Source organism: Strigops habroptila, chromosome 5, assembly GCF_004027225.2.
Source record: "Strigops habroptila isolate Jane chromosome 5, bStrHab1.2.pri, whole genome shotgun sequence".
Taxonomy (NCBI): Eukaryota; Metazoa; Chordata; class Aves; order Psittaciformes; family Psittacidae; genus Strigops; species Strigops habroptila.
This window is the reverse complement of record NC_044281.2, coordinates 45,799,959-45,823,672: the sequence shown is the minus strand read 5'-3', so window position 1 is coordinate 45,823,672 and position 23,714 is coordinate 45,799,959.

Below are 23,714 nucleotides of genomic sequence, written 5' to 3'. Positions count from 1 at the left end.
TGGCACATTTTAATATATTACCTTTGATATTCTGATTTAATTCTTTTACATAGATTAGAGACAAGCTCCTAACCTGACCAAAGCACTAACCCGTATTGATTGCCAATCTCTAAATCACTCCTTGAATGCTGTTTTCAGACTGTTATCAGTTCATTAAAGTTTGTTATCACTTAAACAGTGGCTCTGTACCTTGCTGGTAATCTCCAGTGTAGGATCTTATCAAACTCTTTTGAAATTCTAGGCATACTGTATACCATTCATAGTATTTTTCTTGTCTACCTTGGCAGGGATATATTTGAAAAATTCAAACAAATTTTTTAAGCAAGATTTCCTGCTCATAAATCCACATTGGTCGACTCAAATTAGGATTTTCAGCCCATTTCTTCACTAAATCCTGCAAAACTATTCCTATTCTATTTTTCATGGCTATGAATTGTGTTATGTTATATTGTTTATATTATGACTTAAAAAAAATTTATATGTATATATTCCTTTGCATATGCATGTGTACACAAAAGTCCGTATATGCAATGGAGATTACATTGAAGTATACTGGGCTTTAAAGCTGAATACGTTAAAATAGTTAATGCACTAAAAAATGCAAAGAATAGAGTTAGGGACAGATATTTGGCTGGAGTAAATGAATTTGACTTTGAATACATTTTGCTAACTTAAATGGTGTTAACTTGATTTATGTGAGCTGAGGAGTTAACCCTTATGCACTGCACTTGCTTTACTTCATTGCCAAGAGATCAAAATGACTATTGGGAGGCTTCTCAACATTTCTAATTTATTACAGATCTTTGTCCACATTTCGTATGGATTTCTTTGGCTCAAGAAGTATACTTTTATTTGCTGCTGCAAAAACAGTTCTTAATGTTTTATTAAATTATATGTGTTATATAATATTGCATTTCAGGTTAGTAATTTCTTATGCTTTATTTTTAAATTATTTGACTATTTTAGGATGTTTACTATCCTTCCCAGGTTCATATCTGTAGATCTTTCTATTACAATGAGGAACTTGGCAATTTCTGGTAAATACAGTAACTACTTGATTTATATTAGATTCATGCTTAGCTTGACTGTAATATTGGAAAAGTAACTCCTTTTGAACTGAAAATAGTTCCTCCCTTGAACTGAAACCAGGTGAAAAATTTAAGACTAACCCAAATGGAATTTGTAGAATCTAGTTCTTACTGGGCCTGTTTAATAGGTTCTGCAGCTCGGGTGCCGCAGTCCTGTATAAACAGGGTCTCTGCCTCCTGTGGTGTCCAGGTCTCTCTGCTGAAGTGTGATGATACTTCACATGAACTGGTTTATAAAGCATGGCAATGAACAAGCAGCGGAGCATTGCGGTTATGGTTCCAAACAGAAACATTTTTCCTGTAAAAGCGAAATCTTATTTTTTCCAAGGTGTTTTATTTTTTTGTTTGTTTAGATTTTTTATTTTTTATTTTTAATGAAAACTGGGTTTTGCTCTGAAAGAAGATGAATTTTTGTGAAAAGAAGAATACGGTTTTAATCAATGAGAAAGCAAGACTGCTAGGAAAGGTTTTGACCAACCTGGGACCAGCCTTTTCATGATAGAAACATGAGATGGCAATTGGATGTAGGAGATTAGAGCTTTCTCTACAAGCCAAGGAAAGAGCTAGGCAAAACAATATTCGTTTATGTCAGGAAGGTTTTAGGGACACCACAGGCTCTGCATGCATTACTCAGCAGCCTGGTAACATGTCAAATCCTGTGGTGGCTCCTAACATCTACCACACCAGGGTTAGACCCCTTTCTTTCAACAGCAGAGGAGAAATCTTCAGTGTTGCACAAAGCACAGCATCTGCCAGAGTGCTTGTTTTCACATAAGTTTATGAGGAAACTGTGTGTCCAGCCCATAGGAAAACTCAGTCAATTTTAGTATTGGTCTGAAGGAGACCTGAAAGATGAAGACCTCGGCTTTAACAAGCTTTGGTGGTTGCTGCCCGCTCCTTTTGCTGGAGCTCTTCCATCTTGAGGGAGAACTGCATTTTAAGTACCTGTTGCCAGGTATGGTGATTATATTACATATGTAATATATGGAACTGAAGACTTGTCTTCTGGTCATGAGACTGCACGAGGTCAATTCCATTTATAAACTGCTAAGTTCTTGGTTTGATATGCCAGGAACAAAAATATCTAAAGGAGAAACTATATTTCTAAAAGTCCTGAAAGATAAGGTCCCATCTTTGAAATCCAGTCAGAAGAACATATACAACACCCCTCACAAAAGCATATTTACTTTCCCCTAGTTCACTACTATCATATTGTCACTATTGTGTATTATTGGCACATTTCCCCCCACCATCAGTTGTGTCAATACTTTTATTGTTAGTAAGTTTTTTTGTCTTTGAATGAAGAATACGAGCACATTCTGATGTTCTTTATTGTTCTTTTGACAATATGTTTATTTACTCATGACAAAAGTATATTCACTTTGTGGATCTCCCAAGCGTTTTTTGCAAAGAATGTTTTCTATTGATTTATCCGTTAAATCTAGGAGGATTTTTATGATAGTGAGGCTTGAAGCCCCTATCATTAATTTTAAAAGTTTAATTGAAATTAATTTTAATTAAAGTTATATTTTATAATTAAAATTAATTTTATAACAATATACATGCCTAACTCCAAGTATGGGGCTCAGCATTGCTACTGGTTGCTCAGTGGACTAATAGCATTGCAGCTACAAACTTTGTTAACTTCCACATAGTTATCATACCAATCAATACCTGGATAATTAAATTCATCCATTATCAAATTCTAGTCTTCTTTATAAGCTTTTCTTCCACCAGTAATTTTGTTGTCTTAATCTGGTTTCTTCTCTGAAAGTCTATGGCAACCTTGGAGTTTCACCAGATAATCTTTCCTTTCTTTTTTGTTAAGTTCCATAACCCAAATTGTTTAGTGCCAAAATCTGAAGTCTTTAAAGAATATTCCACTGAGTGGAAGTTTGATCAAACCATATTTTGCTTTACTAGAGACTACTAATTTTATCTTGTCTTGCCCTTGAGTGAAATCCTATACATGTAAGTATTTGAAATTGCCATTAATTTTCTTGATTCATTCTCTTATTGATTTTCTTTCCAACTATTTCCATCCAATGTATCTAATATTTATTAGAGATGAGACAAAAACCAAATGCCTGCATCCATACCCCCTCTGAGCTTTGTAGCTCATACACATCTTTAATTAACACAAATATGACCAAGGAACTTTTCCAAACTAATACCAAATTCTTTGATATAATGTTCTTACTTCCATATTTTTCTGTCGCAGTTTTGGTCAGCAGTTGCTTCTTGAGAAAAACCTTGCATATCATGAAGCTTCATGCTCTTCTTAAACCTGATACCAAATGACTGGAGCAGAAGAAAAAGGGAAGGATTCCTGCTCCCTTTTATCCTCCTGCAAATCACTCCAACTGCTTTCATCTGTTCATTACTCTATAAATGCAATTTTCCCAAAAGAAATTCACTGTTGAGCTAAGGGGGAAAGTGGGATACAAAACAAATGGGGGTCATAATGAAATGAAGTGATGATCTTAGAAGGTCATAAGCATTAATTAATTAAACCTTACTAGAACCCAGTGAGGTAGGTATTATGGCCCATACTTCAATTCTGGCTGCAGTGTGCTATTTCTGTATCTCAGTATCATTTTGTTAATGTGTATTCTGATGAGTGGACTGAAATGGTGTCTGACTAGCAGAGATGACTGTGCATATATTTAAGCTATGAATATTCTGCATGATGAGCCTTCGTATGGAAACAACTTTTTTTTTCTTTTTTTAAATACAGGCTTGCTCCTGAATAAAACATGCATGATAAATGAGTTTATATAGAGTGCATTGAAGGGCTACTGATGATGCATAGGTATGTACAATATGTAACTCCTTCTGTTACCAAATTAAGATGAACAGAACTTTTCTTTGTTACTGAAAACCCGAGTGTGCTTCAACAAATATGAAATGTTCTTTCTTTTGTAATATGATTTATCTAATTGCTGTAAGAACTTAACCAACTATTTTAACTGTAATTATTGAAGGTTTGAAGAGCACATGAATCTCTTATAGTACATTATAAAAGTTATTCTGAGGCTTCATTGCAAGGAGCATGTTTTGGTTTAAGTACTGAGGTAGAGCTTTGACTCTTAATGAGTGCTTTCCCCCCTTTTTTTTCCATCCTGCTCTAAATAAGATGTTGTTTATTACTTGAAACCTTATATGTAAGCCCCAAGAATATGTTACATGTGACTGGAGCTTTGGCAGACTTTAAGAAACTGAAGTTTCTAGAAATTTTGCTATGTTTAAAAACCAGAGCCATGCTTTAAGGAAAGATTTCTCCTTCCAAATATGTGGTTGCCTGAACCTTTTACATTTTCAAGTAAGATTCCTCTGCCAAATAACACACTGTACCTTAACTATAATAAAAAAGCAGAGACTCTGTGTTTATAAAAACATTGCAGAAGCAACTGTGATCATATTTCTTGAATTTATTCTATTCATGTGCTGAAATATGCATTTTTATAGTAAGCTCTCTGTTGCACTGGTCACTTACAGGAGTAGAAAATGACATGTACAGGCAGAAGGCTGGCATAATGCAACAAACCAAACTGGTAAAGTACAGGAATTCAGAGGCAGACCGAAATATAAGGTCAAGGAACTTGCTTTTATAATGATGGTGGTTATCTGTCTAATGTGTGATCTGGCAGTGATACAATGTTGACCATAAGCAATTACGCATGTTTCTAAACTGGTGGTATATGAGTCCTAAGTAACTATATGCAAGATAAATGGGCTGTGAGAAATGGGCACTCACTCTATTCTTGTGGTTCTTTGTGCTTAGTGTCAATTAAAACTACAGATTAGTAATAGATAGAAATTCTCCTATTGTAAAATAATGCCTATATTCTCTCTATCAGATGCCATAAACTTAAAATCCAATATTGAAACCAGTTTTATGAAGCAAGCTCCTGTCTAAGCTGATAAATGCTTCATAGTATTCTTCTGAATAGACATGTGGTTAGACTTGCTTTCCTAACTCTCTGGCTATTATTTGAAACAGCTTTCTTCACAATCAAGTTCTAATGTCAGTGTTGGTGAATGATGCCCTTGTTCTGTATTTTGTCATTCATGAGCCTGAAAGTGGGAAATGTCCTCAATGTATAGAGCTGCCTGATGCTGACCTAGCAGGAGTTAAAAGCAGGAAGGTCTTTGTGATACCAAACAGCCCAAGCACAGATAAGGACTTGGGAGCTGCCATGCTGTGGCCCTAGCTCTGAAACCAATTTTTTATGACTCTGGTGAATTCACTGAGCAGCATATCTTCTCATTAGCTTCTAATCAGTTTGGATCCCACTGTTAAAACAGTCCTTATGTCCTCCTCTGTAAAATGGGATTGCAGTGTTTTCCTGGGCTTAGGAGGATGTGGCGAGAGTAGAAGCTGTGTGGTTGAGCTAACTGCAGTAGAAACTGTGCTAATGAGCAATGAAGACACCCAAGAAAGCCTCTGCTCCTCAAGAGCAAGCAGTTGCACACCACTTAGCTCCTTCAGTATAAGTCCTGTGACCACCAGCTTGAATCTCTGCCTTTGCACTGAAGGAGCTGTGGCCACCAACCCTCCCTACCCCTGAGCTCTGTTGAGAAATAATCACTTAAAAAGCAGCATGTGACTTCCTTAAAACAAGTCCCAGCTGAGGCTTAAGCAGATGGCTTCCTAAGGACTTCTGAAGGCACTTCACATGGCTTTGGTCATTGCAAAGGTAGAGGCTTGATGTATATTCTCGACAAACTCAGAACTGGTACCTGCAAGGCATCCCAGAGAGAAATAGCATGTCTTTGTTGCCTGAAAGACTGAATTGAAAAAGGGTTTAATGACCAGAGCACATCGGTTAATCATTGGTAATTTAGGAGCTGTATCAGTAATCTTGCAATAGTCCTGAAGCGGTTATGTGGCCATGGACTTTCATGTCGCATCACATCACTGCAGCTTTGGCTGTCTCTTCAAGACTTCCCAAATGTAACTTTTCATCCTTTTGCTTTTCAGAAGCACAAAAATAAGGGCTGCAAAAATTCATGGTTGTGCTGGAGAACTAAATTAGGAAATATAACTGCGTACTGAAAAGACACCCCCTCCGAGAGAAATGTCAGCAACACAATGAGCACTATTATTCCGCTCCTTTACAACCAGACTGGGGGGGGTATGTTAGTCTGTAAGAAAGGGCACCAGTATCCTATCAGTAAACCATGCTTCTGATGGACATTCAGTGCTCCCTTTTAGGGGTAAAGCTTACAGAGGAGTCCCTGTGCTCCTAGGCAGCCCCACAACTTGTTGCTGTGTGTGGGATGCAGCTGGAGGACCTGCTTTCTTGCCTGCTGCTCCATTGCATAAGCAATATCATGGTAACTTTCCCCTTGTTACAGCCATGCAAGGCAATCATTCAATCACCCGTAATAAATTGCAACTTCTGAAGTACCATGAAATGGTCATGTGCACCAAATGGCTTAGTCCGTCTAACAGTCTCTAGTGCTGTGGGTTCCTTGCGTTGAAAGAAAGAACATATTCTCTGATAGGGCAGGGCTTTTTTCAGCTTCTTCCATAATGTGTGTCTCATTTGAAAGGAAAATTGCCTCATTGGGCTTATCTCCTTCCCTTCACAGTCATGTGGACCCTCTACTACTTTCTGGTAATGAAATCTGTACTTTGCAAACGCTGTAGGAATTACCTCAATAGAAAAGTTCTGATAGCAAAATAATATTATTTTAACCTTCTTTATTATGATTTAGCAGCTACAGAAAATGTCCAGGACTACTGTTCTACTCATGTCTCTGCAGACTATCAGCAACAGCTTCACAGACGAAACTGGGAACCAACAGTTATAATAAGTTGTAATAAGTATTTGGATGCATTTTCAAGTAAAATGAGAAAATGGTGCAGGCTCTGCTGGCTGTTATCCTGTTATTTGGAAATGCTTCAGTTGTCTAAAACAGTATAGTTTAGGAAAAAAAAGTTAATTACATTCCAGGTGACCTTGCAGTTCTTTCTTGGCATGTGGCACTCTTGTGGGTAAATGAAGAGGTGAAAACATCTTTCTATACCAAGTAAATTCTAGTGAGTTAAATAGCCACAGAACAATTTGCTAATGTTGGGAACATTTCATTTGGAAGGTGTCCTAGTGTCTTGGAATAATCTTCCTAGAAAATAAAGGGTTTTGCCTTGTGTAGTCTAATATCAAGGAAAATACTGTATACATTTTAACTGAACACACCTCAGAATTCGGCTGTCTGGGGAAGATGTTGATCTTTATATAAAGCTGCAAAATATTTGTAAATTTATTGGTGGGGAAAGCACGTTCCACTAAGCTGGAAATTTTCCATTAGAATATGCCTTTTTCAGTGAAATTTTTGTTCAGAAAGAGTTAAAATATTTTCCTTTGATGATACGGAAATAAAACAGCTTGATAGGACCAATGTTTAACTTCAGTTTTATAATTTTGGTTTTGTATTTATTTTAAATAATATATTAGATTAACCTTCTATATTATTTCAACATCATTCACGAGTGCTTTTGATGTTTCCTATTCAACATTTTTTTAAAATATCTTTCCCATGAGAAATTTTGACTTTTTGTTCCTATTCATTATTGAAAACAGTCTTCTCACCAGCCTGTTTCTAATGCGTTATCTGCATTTAGCATCTTTAACTCATCTTTGTGTGGAAGGTGGTGCCAGGGGCTCTGGTGGTGTCTCGGTACAAGGCGATGGGTGCAGGCAGGAGCAGGCAGCAGTGGATGTGTGCAGAGGCAGCTCTGTAGGAAGCCTCGTTGTATCTGTGATGTCTTCTCCATGAGCTCCAAGTCTTTTCTGAGTGAAGATAAGATTATTATTTGCATCTTAAAGCTTTTGGTCTTCTTCGTGGAGCATGATGTAGGTGATGGTTTAGGAACCCCAAGCCTTTTCTTGGGGTCCTGCTACACAAATGGCTGGGTTTCTGCTGGTCTGTGGATCTAAATCAGCTCATCTTGTACACAGAAATCCAGAATTTGGGAGATGAAAGTGGGACCCATAAGATGGGGGCAGCAGGTTGTTAAACTCATTCAGCTCTCTCTAACCATTCCTCCAGTGTTATGTGAGCCAGTGGATAAGGTGCGTCATCTTTAAGAAATATCAGTTTCTTAAAAATAGCTGTAAGAAGTGAATTAATTTCTTTTGAAGGAGCAAATAGGTTTTTGCCTCCAAATTCACATTAGTTTTGGACTTCAGGCACTCAAGCCATCTCTTGTGGGAAGTATCTTTTGCAGGAGTGAGAGATACAGAGCTCCAGGATAATGGATGTCGTCTCTTGCTTCCTTTCTGTATGGCAGCAAGATCATTGAGGAGGCCAAAAGGATCTGGTGGCCCAAGCCTATAGAGCATGTTTCTCCATTTGGAGATCCTTTTGAGTTACTCTAGAGTTTGGCACATTCCCAGTTTTCCTCTTTGGTATCCTGCAGGTTTTCTCCCACTCCAGCAGCACATTTTCTGCAGGAGCCGTGCTATTCCTCCCCTGCAGCCTGTGTGGCAGAAGCTGTTTGTGAGCCTCTGTGGGAGTTACTGCTACATTCGTGGATATGTACAAGTTTTGAAGTAAAAATATGACTCAGAATAGCTCCGCCTTACTCCTATTCCCTAGAAACACGACTTCAACAAGGCTTACTTTGAGGTGTCTGTGAGGCATTGAGGGTATGAAAGAGTACTGCAGAGCGAGCAAACTCATATCATCAAACACAGCAAGCTAGTACAAAAATCTGAGTGATGTAGCATGGTGCTGATCTAAAGTGGTCTTGGATACAATAAAAGGTGAATCTTCTTTCAGAATTATAGCAAATATTTTTTTTTTTTTTTTCTTTTTCCCTGGGCAGACTTTGAGGACTGCCGTATTTATTCTTGTCTTTTTTCCCAGTCCATTTTGGATGTGACTGAAACTGGCTATTCTCAGAGCTGGACTCCAACTAAATGAGAGGGTTTTTACTCTAGCCTCTGCCTGACCATGGGGTGGTTATAGGCACTTCAGAAACCAAATGCAGAGCTGAATGAATATAACCTGCTACGCATCTAAGTTGTACTAACCCCATGAATAAAACTTGGTTTCCATCAGAATAGGCTGGTTTGCAGCCCAGCTCATCCTGGAAGATACTGTAGGACTTTGGGGAAAAAAGAGAATTTGCTTAAAAAATAATTGCTGTTGTACTCCTTCCCAGAGAGAAGGTGAAATCTGGAGGGAGAAGGATGAGGAGAGGCATACAGGAGGCAGCAGAAATGCATTATGCATTTATTTTTAAGTAGTAATATATCCGAGTCGTTTTAAACTGTATTTATTCTCTGGGATGTTTATATATTCCTGCTGAAGATGGGATAACAGAGTATATAAGGATATATAATATTAGTGAAGAAGAAAATTACTGCTATAGTACTTTCTACTCTCAGTTCCTTCTCCACTAATGCCCTTACACCTCTCTTTTTCAGGCTTTTTGTAGCATCCTAAACAGAAGGATATTGAAGGGAGCTGATTCTGCTTTGATCCTTGTGCTTGTTGTCAAAGCGCTTGGGATTGAAGAGACTGTTGGCTACAATTGACTGTGACAATTAGGAGATGATCAGAGCCCTAGAGTGGAGCACTTAAAGGGTAATTTACATGTCAGTTTGTCGAATAAAAAAAAGATATTCAGCTAAGATTTTTTTTTCCCCCTTAGAGCCTTGTAAACTGCAATTTGTGCTATAGTAAGAAAAACCTGGCAGAGGAGTTAGGATAGCCATTTCCATTTGAAAAGAGGCAATCATAAGGCCACTGCTGAGCCTATTGTCCACTAAAAACGCTGATTTGCAGTCAGGGAGTGAAAGAGTGGAGCCATCACTAAATAGAACCTTGTGCAAGGTAACTCCCCCTTGGTGGCTTTCTAATGTCGGCTGAAGGTTTTATATACCTTAAATCCTGCATTTACTATCATTATAACACTGTTACTGATCATGAATGTCCTTTATAATAACAAAAAAATGAAGATATTGAGGGGGAGGTGGGTGGAACGGGAGCCACCAGCCAGTTGATAGGCTCACGCCAGCTACCTATTGTACCACATCTTTCTTATTCTCGTGCCTTTTGTACGCCAACACAATTTTCTTGTCACCCTTTGCACTTTGCCATTTAGGCACCTTCCGTAACAGTTTTCTCATAGGTTTTCCATACCTATTTACACTTCATTTTAGACACACTTCTAGTAGATTTTTTTAGATTTTTTTCCACGTTTAACCTGCTGGGAAAGAAAAAGAGAGAAGGAGGTGACAGTAGCTGTTCAGTTCAGAGTTTGCCTTTCTGTAACTGTGGTGTGATTAGGCTGTAATAAAGACTGTATACACAGGGGCCTGAGAGAGTGCTGAAGTTAAGAAAGCTGAGTATTAAATAAACTTGCTTGTGATAAGTCCTTTTTTATATGATAGCTCTGATGAACCTAGAGTTGCTTTGACAGTAGGGTTATATGAATTTATAAAAATATCAAGAAACAACACCTCCCTCATTATTCTGGTTGGTGTGAGCTGTAGCATATGTGATATTCTTAACAGTTTAAAGAAAGGATATTAGTGGATGCATATGTGGTTCCAGTGTTTGTATATGCAAATAAGTGTATTTATTTTGAGGCTGCATCATAGACTTTTCTTCCAGAGATGGCATTGTCTCCTGTTTCATCTCCCCAAAAGAGGAAATGGTCATGTGTTCCAGTTTAGGAACCAGAATCAAAGGCTTTGCTTTGTCACAATTACGACCAAGTAGTGTTTGCTGCCCAGACATGCACTGCCTAAAAAACCCAGGGGCCACTTTTCTGGGGAAGTTTTGTGGCTTTCGGTAAAAGCCAGGCATACACCCAATGGCTCTGATTCTCATTCCAGTGACAGACCCTGGTCAAACACCACTGACTTGAGCAGATTTGGGATTTCTGTTGGTGCCAGTAGGACAAGGATCAGGCCCTGTGTGTCCATAGGGTCACCAAAATGCCCTTTCCTTAGTTATATGCCTTATGTCCTCAGGCTTGTTGTATGTTTAACACCAGACAATAAAGTTTCTGTTTCTGAACTTGTACTAGAAACATGTTTTAACCTGGTTTCTGATATTTTTTTTTAATACTTCAAAACATTTCTAAAATATGCAGCATTCCTCTTCATTGTAAGGTTTAATTCAAAGAAAATATTTTAAAACATATGTTTTCTTCTTTAGGAGAATTATGCTGTTGTTATTTTCTTCAGGATGTTATAAATGTGAGATGGTGGCTTTTGTCCTCTCTTGCTGTTGTACTGAACTTCTTTCAACATCCCAGTGTTTGTATGTGTTTATCTCTGTATCCAATGTAAAGAACAAACAGGAATAAATAAAATAAAATATGAAGAGTAAACAGTATGACAGGGCAAGTCTGGAATGACTTTGGCTTCATATGTGTCTGCAGAACTGAGGCAGTGTAAATCTGTATTAAAAAAACCCCAAAAAATCGGGCATAGCAGGAGGTCCTTGTCTCCCAAGTAATGGCTAAATGATGAGCAGATGAGCCATAGTCATATTGATTTAAGCATTTTGTTCCAGCCAGTCACAATTAACTTTGATTTGTTTTTACTTTCCTCTTATAGGTTTGTATTTAAAGGACTCTCAGAGCACTAATTGTATAAAATTCTAGTACCTGTACATTCTCTTGCTGGAAAGGTAATGAATGAATGAATGATTTGGGTTTCCCTGTAGATCAGAATTAACTTAATTTTTTTTCTTTTTTTTAAACAGTCAGGAAGAAGAAAGTTTACTCAGTGGCAGTATATTTTGACAAGTCTTCATTTTTGAAGAGGTGTAGTTTAAAAAAAAAATCTTCCCTAAGACTTTTGGAATGTAAAGCTGATTAGAATTTAACTGAGATGTGCTTTTTTAATGAATTATCCAATCTACTGTTCCTGATACTAAATATAATTTTAAATAAATGAATGTGTGTATTGATCATAATGCCAGAAAGCATATTACAATGTCCCTAGAATTGCTTTTCTTGTTCAAAAACACATAAAGAGCAAAAGTCTACATATTTACAGTAAAAATATACTTCCTTATGGAACCTTGGGTTATACAGATTTATATCTAATTTAGATTTTAAGTTCATGAGAATAAACCATATCAGTGTAACTACTTTTTATATGTGAGAAATTATATTCATGGTAAGGCATTGTACAAATTGACTTCTGTGGGTTTGAAATAGTTAAAGATCATGATAAATTATGTGTAGTGAAATGCTATGACCCCATTCACTACCTATCTTCCCATTCAATCTGAAATATATCCCTTTATTGCTTTGTGAATTAATAATACGATGTCGGACAACTACAGATGACTTCTTGTTAATTAGAATTTCAAGCGCATGGTATGATGCATCAGAACTTTCTCTATTTTCTGCTAATAGGACATACTGAGTGAATAGCAAAATGTTTTTTAAGAGCAGGAAGGGAAAATGATCTCCTGATCTGAATAAAATGTTGCCTTGAGGAAAGGCTCCTAACTTCTTAATGCCCGGCTTTCAGCAAAATCTTTAAAAATTGTGGCACTTCCCGAAATTGGATGTTTGAGCAAGTGTTGAACGACAGACTAGTGATGTGAAAAAGTCATCTGTTCTCTGTGGTGACAGAACATACTGAGTATAGGTTTTATAGTTACATAAATTTGTAGTCTTTACTAATTGGTCTTTTTACTTAATCAGACCGTATCTTCAAGGACAAAAAATAAATATAGCTCCATCATTAACCCTGGGGCAGCTGAAGCTCCACAAAATGTGTATTTATCTGATAAATACCGTAGAAGGTAAGAACACCCTTTGAATACATTTCTGATAGTAAGATGGCTTTTGATGACCACACTACTTTGGGTGTCTCATCTTAAGCAAATTCGAAATTTAACCTCTGCATGTCCTGGGTTACACATAGTATTGAAAAACCTTGCCCCAGGCAAAATATTGGTGGTACATTTCAGGTTTCACTGTACCCCAAATAATTTTAAGACTAAAACTGAGAATTGACCCTTTACTCATCTTGTCTCCTTTTTATTTCAAGCTAGGCCTTACTGGATTAAAAGCATAGTCATAAAAGAGTCTATTCCGATGAAGTTTTCGAAAACCAAGAAAAAGCAACCAAACAAAAATCCCTGTGCAGGTTGTTTTTCAAAATTCCCTCCCAAAAGGCAGAGCTAAGGCCAAATGGAGTTTGTTCTATTGAGGCAGAGATGAGCTCATTTCTGCCTACTGAGCATGTCATCCCAAGTTTTGTTTTTTGAAGGCAAATCCCAGCTGAAGCTGAGTCATGAACCTTGTAAGGTTTTGCTTGCTTATATGAGAATGCCTTTACAGTAAATTCACTAAGTTGGCTCTAACATCAAATTGACTCCTAATCTGGAAGGCCTGTGCCATGGTCATGCACATCCTAGCCCAGTGGAGTCCTTGGAGGCTCTGCACATTTAAGGACAGACCTTACCACTAAGTTTATTACAATTCAGTAAGTGAAGCTGATGAAACCAGATCATTCCTATGCCTGTTGAGGGGCTGCCTGGCATGTCAATGTACCTTGACTGGTGTCAGCGCTGGCAGGAGTGGTCCCTTTGGGTGGAGCAGTTAATTTGTGCAGTGATGGCAACAGCAAAGTCAGGCTGAAAGGGGAAGAACATTTGTATTTGTCTTCAGAATTCTGAGGCTTCAATAAAAAGGGTGTAAGAAATGTTGTGAAAATAGAGATCTGCATATACATGTTAACTCATTATTTATATAATTCCGGTTTTAACAGTTAACAATGTTGATGACATGAACATTAGACTGTAGTGTTAAAGAGACTCTTAGGTGGACAGACAATAGTGAGACAAAACATTTAATTCTGGTGAAGTGGTAAGGCATCTGAGTTGTGCTCAGTACCACCAAGATACTCAATCAAGAGAGCTTAATACCTCCTCAGCCCATAGCGTGAGGGTTTGCCTCTCTCACATGCATATGGTCTATTCTCTCTAGTGTACACGGTACTGGACAGTAGGTGAAGAAGGAACCTTCTCATCCAAAGAGGGATGAGATGACAGCTACTGTATTACTCTAAGCAGGAAGGTGTCTGGTTCAAAAGCTGCATGAGTGAAGGTGATAGCGTTATTCTGCATGTTATTCTGTGTAATCAAAACCTGTATGTTGACCTGTTGTGAGTGAGGTAACATTGGTATCACCACCTTAAACCTCACTCCCCATGGTGTTAATTCTGGCTCTGTGACTGGAAGAGTAACGTGTGTTATCTTCCATTCGGTGTCTCACTTAGGTGACATCTGGGGCACTACACTGACTTCTATCAGTTGGAAATGATGATAATTTTATGGCAACTAGACTATCTGTTCCTGTCCCAATTTAAAGAAAAGATGGTAAATAAAAACGTTTCTAAAGCACAACTATATTTATTGTTGGCTATCAAAAGGAAATGAGATTTTGCATTCTTATCTGAGAAATAAATGGAAATGCCTTACTCTGTACTACAAAGGAAAATCACAGAAACAATTCAGAATTCCAGTTTGCTTTCCTAAACACTCTAAGATTTTATAAGCCTGGTGGTATTTCATATGAATAATCTCTTATAACCTTTATTATGGAGCATACATACCTGGATGCTTGTTCCTCTCTTTTCTGTTGGATTTACAAACACTGGACAAAATAACACGGCAGAGGGTTGAAGCTAACTATGGAGGAACCACAACTCAGCATACCTCTCACTGAGCTTAAACTGTCAATAACCTGTAATGCAAGGAAGCATCACTCACTGGTGTTAACTTTGCCTTTATGCTAGATCATTAGCTAAAGGAGGAAATGTCCAGAAGAGAAGAGTTTGAAGAACAGGGCTGAAGAAATGTGATAGCTATGCTGTACCTGTGATCACAGATTGTTGTTCAAGGTAAGCTAAGGTATAGCTGCAAAAGGCGTAGGGCTGCTTTCTCACTCATCTGCTAGTAAAGCAGGTGATTTCTGAGGATCTGTTTTCCCCAGGCTGGTGCAGGAAGTCTGCATGAGAGGTGCTTACTGACAGAGATGGTCCTGTAATGCACTCACAACGCCTATAATAAATGTGGCCTTAATCCTGACTACAGAGAAATAATTTCCCTTGACCAGCACTTTGGCTTTGTTGTATATATAATTAACAGATTCGAGGATGCACTTGGAAATAAAGCAGAAGACAGACTTAAAAAAAAATATAAAAAATTGCACTTACTGAGCCATAGTCCCTAGTTATGCGTGTGGTTGTAAGTCCATTCAAGCAAGCAGCACTGCTCTGCACGGACCAGAGACCTGCAGCTGAGCTTCAAGCTCTTCGGCATCATTTCAGGGCATCAGATGGGACACGGTGGTGCAAAGTGGCCCCAATGTAAATGGGAATCAGATCTTTCTCTAGCAACATGCAAAGAGAAAATTAGTAAAAGTTAACTGTTTGAGCATCTTATCTTACTAAACACACACAAATACCTCATGAATTCTGTAGCTTGACTTCATTTAAATACTTCCACTTTTATTTGATCCACAATGCCAACTAGGCTCTAGAATAACCAAGACAAAACCATGGCCTTCTTGCTGGACTTGTCTCAGAAACAGAGCCAAGAGACCCCCAGATTCAGGTACTGTCAGTAAATATCCCGCTGCCGAGCCTCTGTGTGGCCCTCAGTCAGACAGATGCTGAACCCATGTATAGTTGCGGAAGCTGGATGCTAACACCATGCTGTTGTAAAACCCAACTGCATGAAAAGAGAACTGAAGTCTCAAGTTTGCGGTGCTTTAAATAAGTCTGAGGTTAATGAGAAAATTAGCTTTGACATTCTGAATTCACACTGAAAAGTGTAAGGGAAAATGGGATGATTATTATTAATAATCAGTAGCAGAAGTCAAATGTCTGAAGGACTATTTGAACGATAACGATATCCTCTTCAAAGTTTGAAATGAACTCTTCATAAAAGTTTAAAACTTGGGATATTAGTTCATGTGCATTTCTTTAATGTCTGATTAGCAGAAAGTGTAGAACAGATGTTTTTCCCCTTTCTTCATAGATAGCTAACTTTTGCCTCTTTCTTTAAAATGTAAAATATGCATCACAGTTTGGAAAACAGTCACAAAAGATTACTTCATACTGTGAATTGGAGCTGCCTTCCAGACGGATACTTTATAGTCTGGTCAGATGTAATTGCCTACAACTACTACTGCCTTTTTAAAAAAAGTTTTGCCATCTTGATGAACTTTCATTAACAACTCAGCATAGCTTGAGATACATTATTTATGAGCTAGGAATTTCTCCTTTAAGGATATACAGAGCCAGATACTGAAATAATGTCAAAACTGCAATTTTTCATTGGAGATGATGAAAGTGCATTTGATTGCATTTAATCCCTATTCCATTCCAGTGCCATTCCAACTATAATTTTAATTCTTCTGTAAAGAAAATATTTTGACAACACAGAAAGACATTAATGATGATCGAAACTTGCTTTTTCTCCTTCTTCTCATTTTCTTCCTTTTCCTCTTACACTGTTGTTTTTCAAACCACTGTGTCGTCTTCTTTTTTTTTTTTTTCCTTTTTTTTCCCCCCAATATTTGTTAAAAAGGCCCTTTCTCAACTGAACAAAATAAGCCCATCAGCAGCGAAATAGTGCAGCCCCCTCCCAGGTGGGAATAGACACTCACTTGTATTCTCTTCCTTCCTTTTCCACCATTTTGTTACAGCCCTGAAAAGCAGCAAATGGTGGTTATTGTTTCTTTGCAGAGTATGGTTTTGTACTGGATCCATGTGCAAAGTATAAACATGTCATCAGTCCTCATTTGCTATATCCAAAAACATTCCCCATGTCCATATTTGATTTTCAAGTGCATCTGTGCACTGATTGAAACCCTCCCAACATGCTGCTACGCAAATGCAAACCCACACATTGCTGATTTTGAATCAAATGCTCTTATGCTTCCACACTTCCATTTCAAAGTTTGCCTCAGAGTTGCAGTATGTGCCCTTTTAACACATTTTTTCCCCTCTCACAAAGAGATGCCTGTGTTAATCGCAGGAGCCTGATGCAGTCTCTTCCATTTTGTTCTTATTTATTCCTTGGAGCCTGCTTTTATTCTCACAGCTTATTTATCCTTTGTTTACACCCCACATGTGCTTTTAAGCAACAAAACCAATATTTAAACAAAGGAAGTAAAGTGCTGAGTTATAATATAGGAATTTTCTATAGATAGAAAGTTGTATTACAAAGAGCAATGCATTTTGCTATTAATGTAGTACTTCAAAAAGGAGAGAGAGCAAGCTTACTGAGTTGCAAATTTTCTGGAAAAGATGAATCTATTATAAAGTATGATGGAACATTTTCTTTTTAACACTCATCAAACTCCTAGTCCAAAAAAAAAAAAAGAAAAATAAAAAAAAACCCCCACAAACCAAAATATGAGTGCAAACTTGTAATTTTAAAGCAAATTGTGTTGCACCTAATTATTTTTTCCAACCCTTTCGACGTCTGAGAGTTACCTTAACTGCAAAGCTCTGTAGTATCCTTTGCCTGTCATTTTTAATCAGGTTGTTTTAGGTAATTTTTGTTATGCCCCTCATTACTGAATTGTTTATCAATAGGTGCACCAAGTGTCACTAGCTTTTCTCATCAAGCCAGGTCTGACAAAGAGCTGCAGTGCATGGGAAAGCGGCAGCTAGGTGAAACTAATGCCATAGATGTTTGATTCATTAGGAGCTTATTGTTAACGGGGATGTCTGATTGTAAAGGCTCAGTCAAGCAAAAGAGTGCAGAGTAATCAGTCGGATTTATAGTTTGCAGGGCTCAAAAAAAAAAAAAAAAATCAACATAAACCTTTGGATATAGCAGAAACAGAAAAATCCCCTTTGGGCAGCCCTAACCTGAGACCAGCCAAATAAGGTCATGCTACATGAAGGTTGCCTGTTAGGTGATGGAAGATATAGGAGGATTACAGCCATATGGCATGGCCTATCATACCTTCTGACTTAAGATAACAAAGCCAAGCTTTGTGCTTAGCTGTTTTTGACTGACATCATCAATTTTATTTTATGTTGGTCACCTCCGGTAACAGGAAAAAATGGCCTAGGGTTGATAACACATGCCTGTTTTTTTAGTATTAAGATGCCTTACAGTCAGTTTTGTGCTGTAAAAAATTTCAAAGAATTAGTAGCTTGTTCTTCTATCAACCATCCTCCAGCAACTGTCAACTCCCCCCTTCCCTTGTTTTCAGTTTGTACCTTGTAAATGAGAGACAGCCTTATTCAGAACCAGATGTAAGGCTCCTAGAGAATGAGCGTAAGCTGTTGTACTTTAAGCCTAATGGGAAGTTTTATATGCAAGGGCCTTGAACTGATTAGTATAATTCCCTCTTTAATACAGCTGTCCTTCCAGATTAAGGTAAACCAAATGTTGCAATCAGAGATTAGTGTACCTTGCCAGTTATTAACATCCCTGGTTGCTCGGCAAGCACGTCAGACACTAATGCTGTGTATTTGCCACTTCCATGCTGTAACTTGAACTTCCACACCTGTCAAAGCATTCCAGGGAAGAGATGGGTATCATTGGGAAGCAAAAGTTTTATACCTGTTACACCTGTTTGGTTTTGTCACTGTCTGAGATTTTCTTTTTTTCTTGCCAAGATTGCCAGGTGGTTTAATCCATTCCTCTGTTGGTTTTATAAAGAAAGACTGTCTGTTAAATTGCATTTGTTGCTCTCATCTGCTTTCCCTTATCGAATATGTGCTACTCACCTAAACTGCCTCTTTTTTTTTTTATTTTTTTTTTTTTTTTTTGCCTCCCCCTGCTTTTTCAAGGACTCCCCGGCTGCTCTTTGTGTGCTGAGGGTGCATCTCTGGATGAGGAGAGACAGCACCCGCTCCTGCTGTGCTCACATCAGCGAGTGGTGCCTCTTGCCCAAGGTGGGTCACGCAGTTGTCTTCTTGCATTTGGCAGGATATCCTGTCCACCAGCAACACATATGTCAAGGGGGACAATGTCCACATTATCAAGGGAAGATCTTTGCCTCCCCCCTACCTGATCAGATTTTCTAAATAAATGTACACCATAAGCAGACTTAAAAAGCTTAGTGGTGTTGAGAGTGTCTTGTGTGGCATGTAGGAAATTGATAAAAGTTAGGCCATGCTAAATAAATGCCCCTCAAATGCATTTAATTACTTTAGAAGACTGTTAATTTACCTGTAAACATGGGAGTCATGGAGAAAGAGAGATACACAACATACAGAGGAAGATGCTGCTAACTGGGGTCCGTTTCTCTTACACTGACAGTTATTTAAGTATAAAGTTTTAAAATTAGCAGCAGACAGGAAGCATTTGCCTTTTCTAGCTGAAAAATAAACAACCCCCACCACCCCAAAATGGCCCAACACCTGCTTTTAAATAACCTCCCCACAAATCCACTCAAGCACTGTGCTGTTAAGGGAGTGAATGCAGGGCTGAATGAGTATCAGCTGTAGATTCTGGAATATTGTTACTTCCTAGCAAAGACCCTGCTAAGGCACTTTTTTTTTTTTAAATTGAATAGATTCCTTATGAAATAGATAATTGACATAAGGTCAAAAAGCACCATTTTAGCCCAGTCCCCTAATAACAAAGTTTACTGCTGGCTGAACATTGCCTGCACGTTACGGCTTAATTGCAGATTTTTTGAAAAGACAAAATATGTTCATATCTAAGGAATTATGTCTTGCAGCCTACTAAATATGCTAATGCAATACTAAGCAGGGATAAAGTTCTTGCCATACCACCCAACAGTTGCGTGGGACACGCTGCCAAGTTATTGTTAATTGTAAAGCACAAGCAGGCTTTGCAATCCATCTTAATTGTCATACTTACTCCAGGTTTGGCGATAAGGCTAGATGGGCTGTTTTAAAGTGACAATGTTGACAAGGGGAAAGGGTGTGGGCCTGGGCTTGCGGTTCTGGAGGGGTTATGTGCTCTGACCTGCTGTAGGTTGATATGGACAGTCTGCAAGGGGATTTTAGTTGTCATGGGGTCCCCAGGCAGTTGAATGGAGTGACTGTCTGTCCTGCTTTTTCCTGTTAGGATCCTGACACGTGGAGCATTGATGAACTCAGCATAACGTTAAATAGGAGCTTTTTGGCAGCTGAGACACAAGGGCTAAGCTGCAGGTCAGAGATAACACTAGTGCAGATCTCCTCATGCACACAGTTAGTAGCATGCTTTCTTCCCTCCTGAGTGCAGGAAATAGCTCATGTTAAATACGTTCACTTTTCAGTTTTCCTTTCTTCTAAAACACAGCTTGACAGATTGGGCTTTTCAGCGCCCCCTCCCCTCCCCCTTCACTATTTTTTTTTCACCACCTCTGCTTTCTACCTCAGAAATACTCTTCAGGAAGCAGGAGTTAATCTTGGTGAGGAAACGATAAGGTGATACTTGATTATTCAGGGGAAAGCAGAAGGATATGACTGCCTGGTAACTGCACAGAAATTTGCAGGGATGCCTTTTTTTAGGGCTTCCCTTTGCTTTTTCCTTTCTCTTCCTTAGAGTGGAGGACAGTAGGTCTGACTGGAGGTAGGCGCAAACAGTTTAAATAGCATTGGGGGCAGGAAGGAAGTGTTGGGAAGGTACATCGATAAAAGCTGCTTCCCTGCACTTCTCTATCAGCTCCCTGAATCAGGTGAATTGGGTTGTTCCTTTCCCAACTTTGATGCATCTTGGCTGGCACAGAAATGTGTCTTTGAAGTTGTTTTATATTCAGCCAAGTTTTTTACGTGGTTCCAAAAGAAAGAGGGCAAGCATTGTCTCCGCTAAATGATGTCAAGCCAGCATCCTGTGTACCGAGACAATGTCGAAGCCTCTATCTACTCTTGGCATTGCTATTGAGGCTGCCTTGACTGTTTGAAGTGTTTAGGTCAGGGAGGCTTGAACCTGATGAAGATTTGGGGAGGAGGTGGTGCTTTTTACACACAACATGTGTAAGCTTGTTGGGTGGTAGTAAGCCTGAGATCGCTTGACTCGTCTCACTGAGCATGAGCTAGATGCTGCATAGAGCCAGAAATCCTCCCCAACATGGGTGGAAATGTGCATGTTCGGGTTGGGTTTTGAGGTGGAGTGGGACCTTTCCATGGGAAGAGCCTTGCTGGTGATGAGGGGTTCTTCTCCCAGCAAGTTGGTGCTCAGCATGAGCAGAGCCAGGATGAGATCCTATTGTGAAGGCCTGTCCACATTAGTTGATTCCTGTGCCTGTGTTTAGACTTCCAGTGACTTAATTGGGCCTCTGCAGTGAACTGTTTGCAGCCAAGGGGCCAAGGCTATTGTTTATTCCTGTGGCTATCACCAAGAGCCATGCAGACAGGGAGAAGGACGGACATAAATAATGCCTTTGTTACACTTCGGATGCTCCTTTTGCTATCCTGAACAATTTCATACTCACTCTTGAGTGACTTCAGCAGCTTTTCTGGTAGATGCATATTTTCACTTTCTTGAATAGGAGGAAAGTGGCTGGAAAAGGGATGACAGAACCCAGTTGTATTGAATGGCCTGATGCTTGCAGGGTATTGCTATTCCTTGTTTCCTTCTTTCTGTCTGAGCAGAGGGGCTGTGGCCACGGCTGGTGCTGCTCGAAGATTGGGGAATGCTTCCCAGCTGCTGCAGCAGAGTTGCAATTTTTTCCTTGAAAGCAGTGCTGAGAGCTCTGTGTATTTTCTTTGCTAAGTCTGAATTCATTATGAAATTTATACGATGAGATCTATGACTCTGCTAATATTTCCACAGAGCAGTTTGGCCTTCTCATTCCAGAGAGGGTTGAACAGGAGCTAAGAAGATCTGGCTTTTGTTTTCAACTCTTCTACAACTTCCTGTATGACCTTGGGCAAGTTGCTTGATCAAGCTGTCTCGAGCTTTCCTTTGCAGTAATGTTCTTTGCAAATGTTAGAAGAGTCTTGAATATGCATAGTTGAATTGGTAGGTGATGTTCAGGTACTAATTTGATACCTTATGGAAAAAAAACAGCCCTATAAAATAAGAGAAGTGAAGTCTCAGTATCTCAAATGTAGAATTCAGTGAAACGCTGACAGCAGCAAGATGCTGGCTGACCTGAATCTGGTTTAGGTGCATATAGTGCTAAACCTGGGCAAGAATTTTGCTATCCAATTGAATGAAATAAATTGTGGAAAGTTATCTAAATGGGGGAGCATGCGTAGTAAGAGTATAAGAGAAATCTGAAGACAAGACCTTAAGATGAGGACAGAGAAGCACCAGGGACATAGGGGTGATGTGGTAGGGTTCTGCTGATTGGTGAATTTCCTTCTAGGAAGGCACCTCTTGCTGGCCTTGCAGGTAGGGGAGAAGAAAGCCTGTGCTCTACATCCCCCAGGAAAGGGGAGCTCGTCCTAAGAGCAAAGCCCATACCATTAAACAGCAGGCTCTAACACAGTGACAAGAGCAGTTGACCCTCGATTTGGGAGGGCGAGCAATTTGCTTAGAAGTGCTGGAATGTGCGCATACACACAAAATAAAATGTGTGTGTGTGCTACAGAAAGCTCACACTGCTTTCATTAAGGTGATGGACAACTAAGTACTTGAAGATCTGTAATAGGATGTGTTTTTTAAAGTGGCAAAATTACATTAATAAATACTAGCATATCTAAGAACTTGATCACAGCCTGGCTTATAGGGAGTGGTAATATCTTTATTAAGCCAACTGATATAGTTGAAGGAGGAAAACCAGATGAGCCTTCTACAGGGCTCTTTACTATAATTAAAATAGGCTGCTTATATCTAGTTAAATAATATGTAAACTCTTAAGGCCAAATGCTGCAGCTAGTTACTATTAGTGAGAAACTGTAAACTACAAAATCCCAAACTAGGAAGTCCCATGGAGATAAAAAAATATCTAAAGAACAGTCAGAAATGTGCCCTGTATTATTGATGCTCCAAGCGGTATTAAGTTGTGAAGGGCTGGAATGTAAACAGAGTTACAGATGTCTGATGCAGTAGGTTGAATTAGGGAAGCAGGAAATGCACTCCTTCGCTTGGGATGTTTGGAAAAAACACCTTCTGCCTGTCTTTATCTGAAACAGTTAAAGTTTTGTTTAACCTACAAAGTAATTCCAGGAGGAATACACCAGGCAATCAGAGTTGTTTCTTCTATTTATAGTGGCAAAAAAAGGAGCTGTACAAACCAACAGAAGATGGTCCTGGTTCAGAGAGCTACATTTTAGAAATGACCTCACAAGAGAGGGTAATAGTAAGGGTAGGTTGTGTCACAATGGTAAAAACTACAGCTGTACACACATATGGTTACTTGGTTCAGGAATGTCTGCATCTTAGAGAGACAATTATTTTATGTATCTTTATAACATAAAACTAATGATAATTTTTTTCCCTCAGGGTGAAGTGCAAAGAATCAGTTTTTGTTTCCTAGAAGAGGGTGGGAGAACAGTCTCAGTTGGCTAGAAACACTGTGGTAATCCTGATACTTCTATTTCCCAACCTTTAAAGACTACAGCTTTATCTTATCTCCCTACGGTTGTTGTTACCCCTGCCAAATTCTGCTGATGGGCTGCTTACATTTGCTCGTGATTTGCATAGGTTAAGCACAGAACAGAAATTGGATGTTACACTTTCTGGTGCAGACTCTGCTCC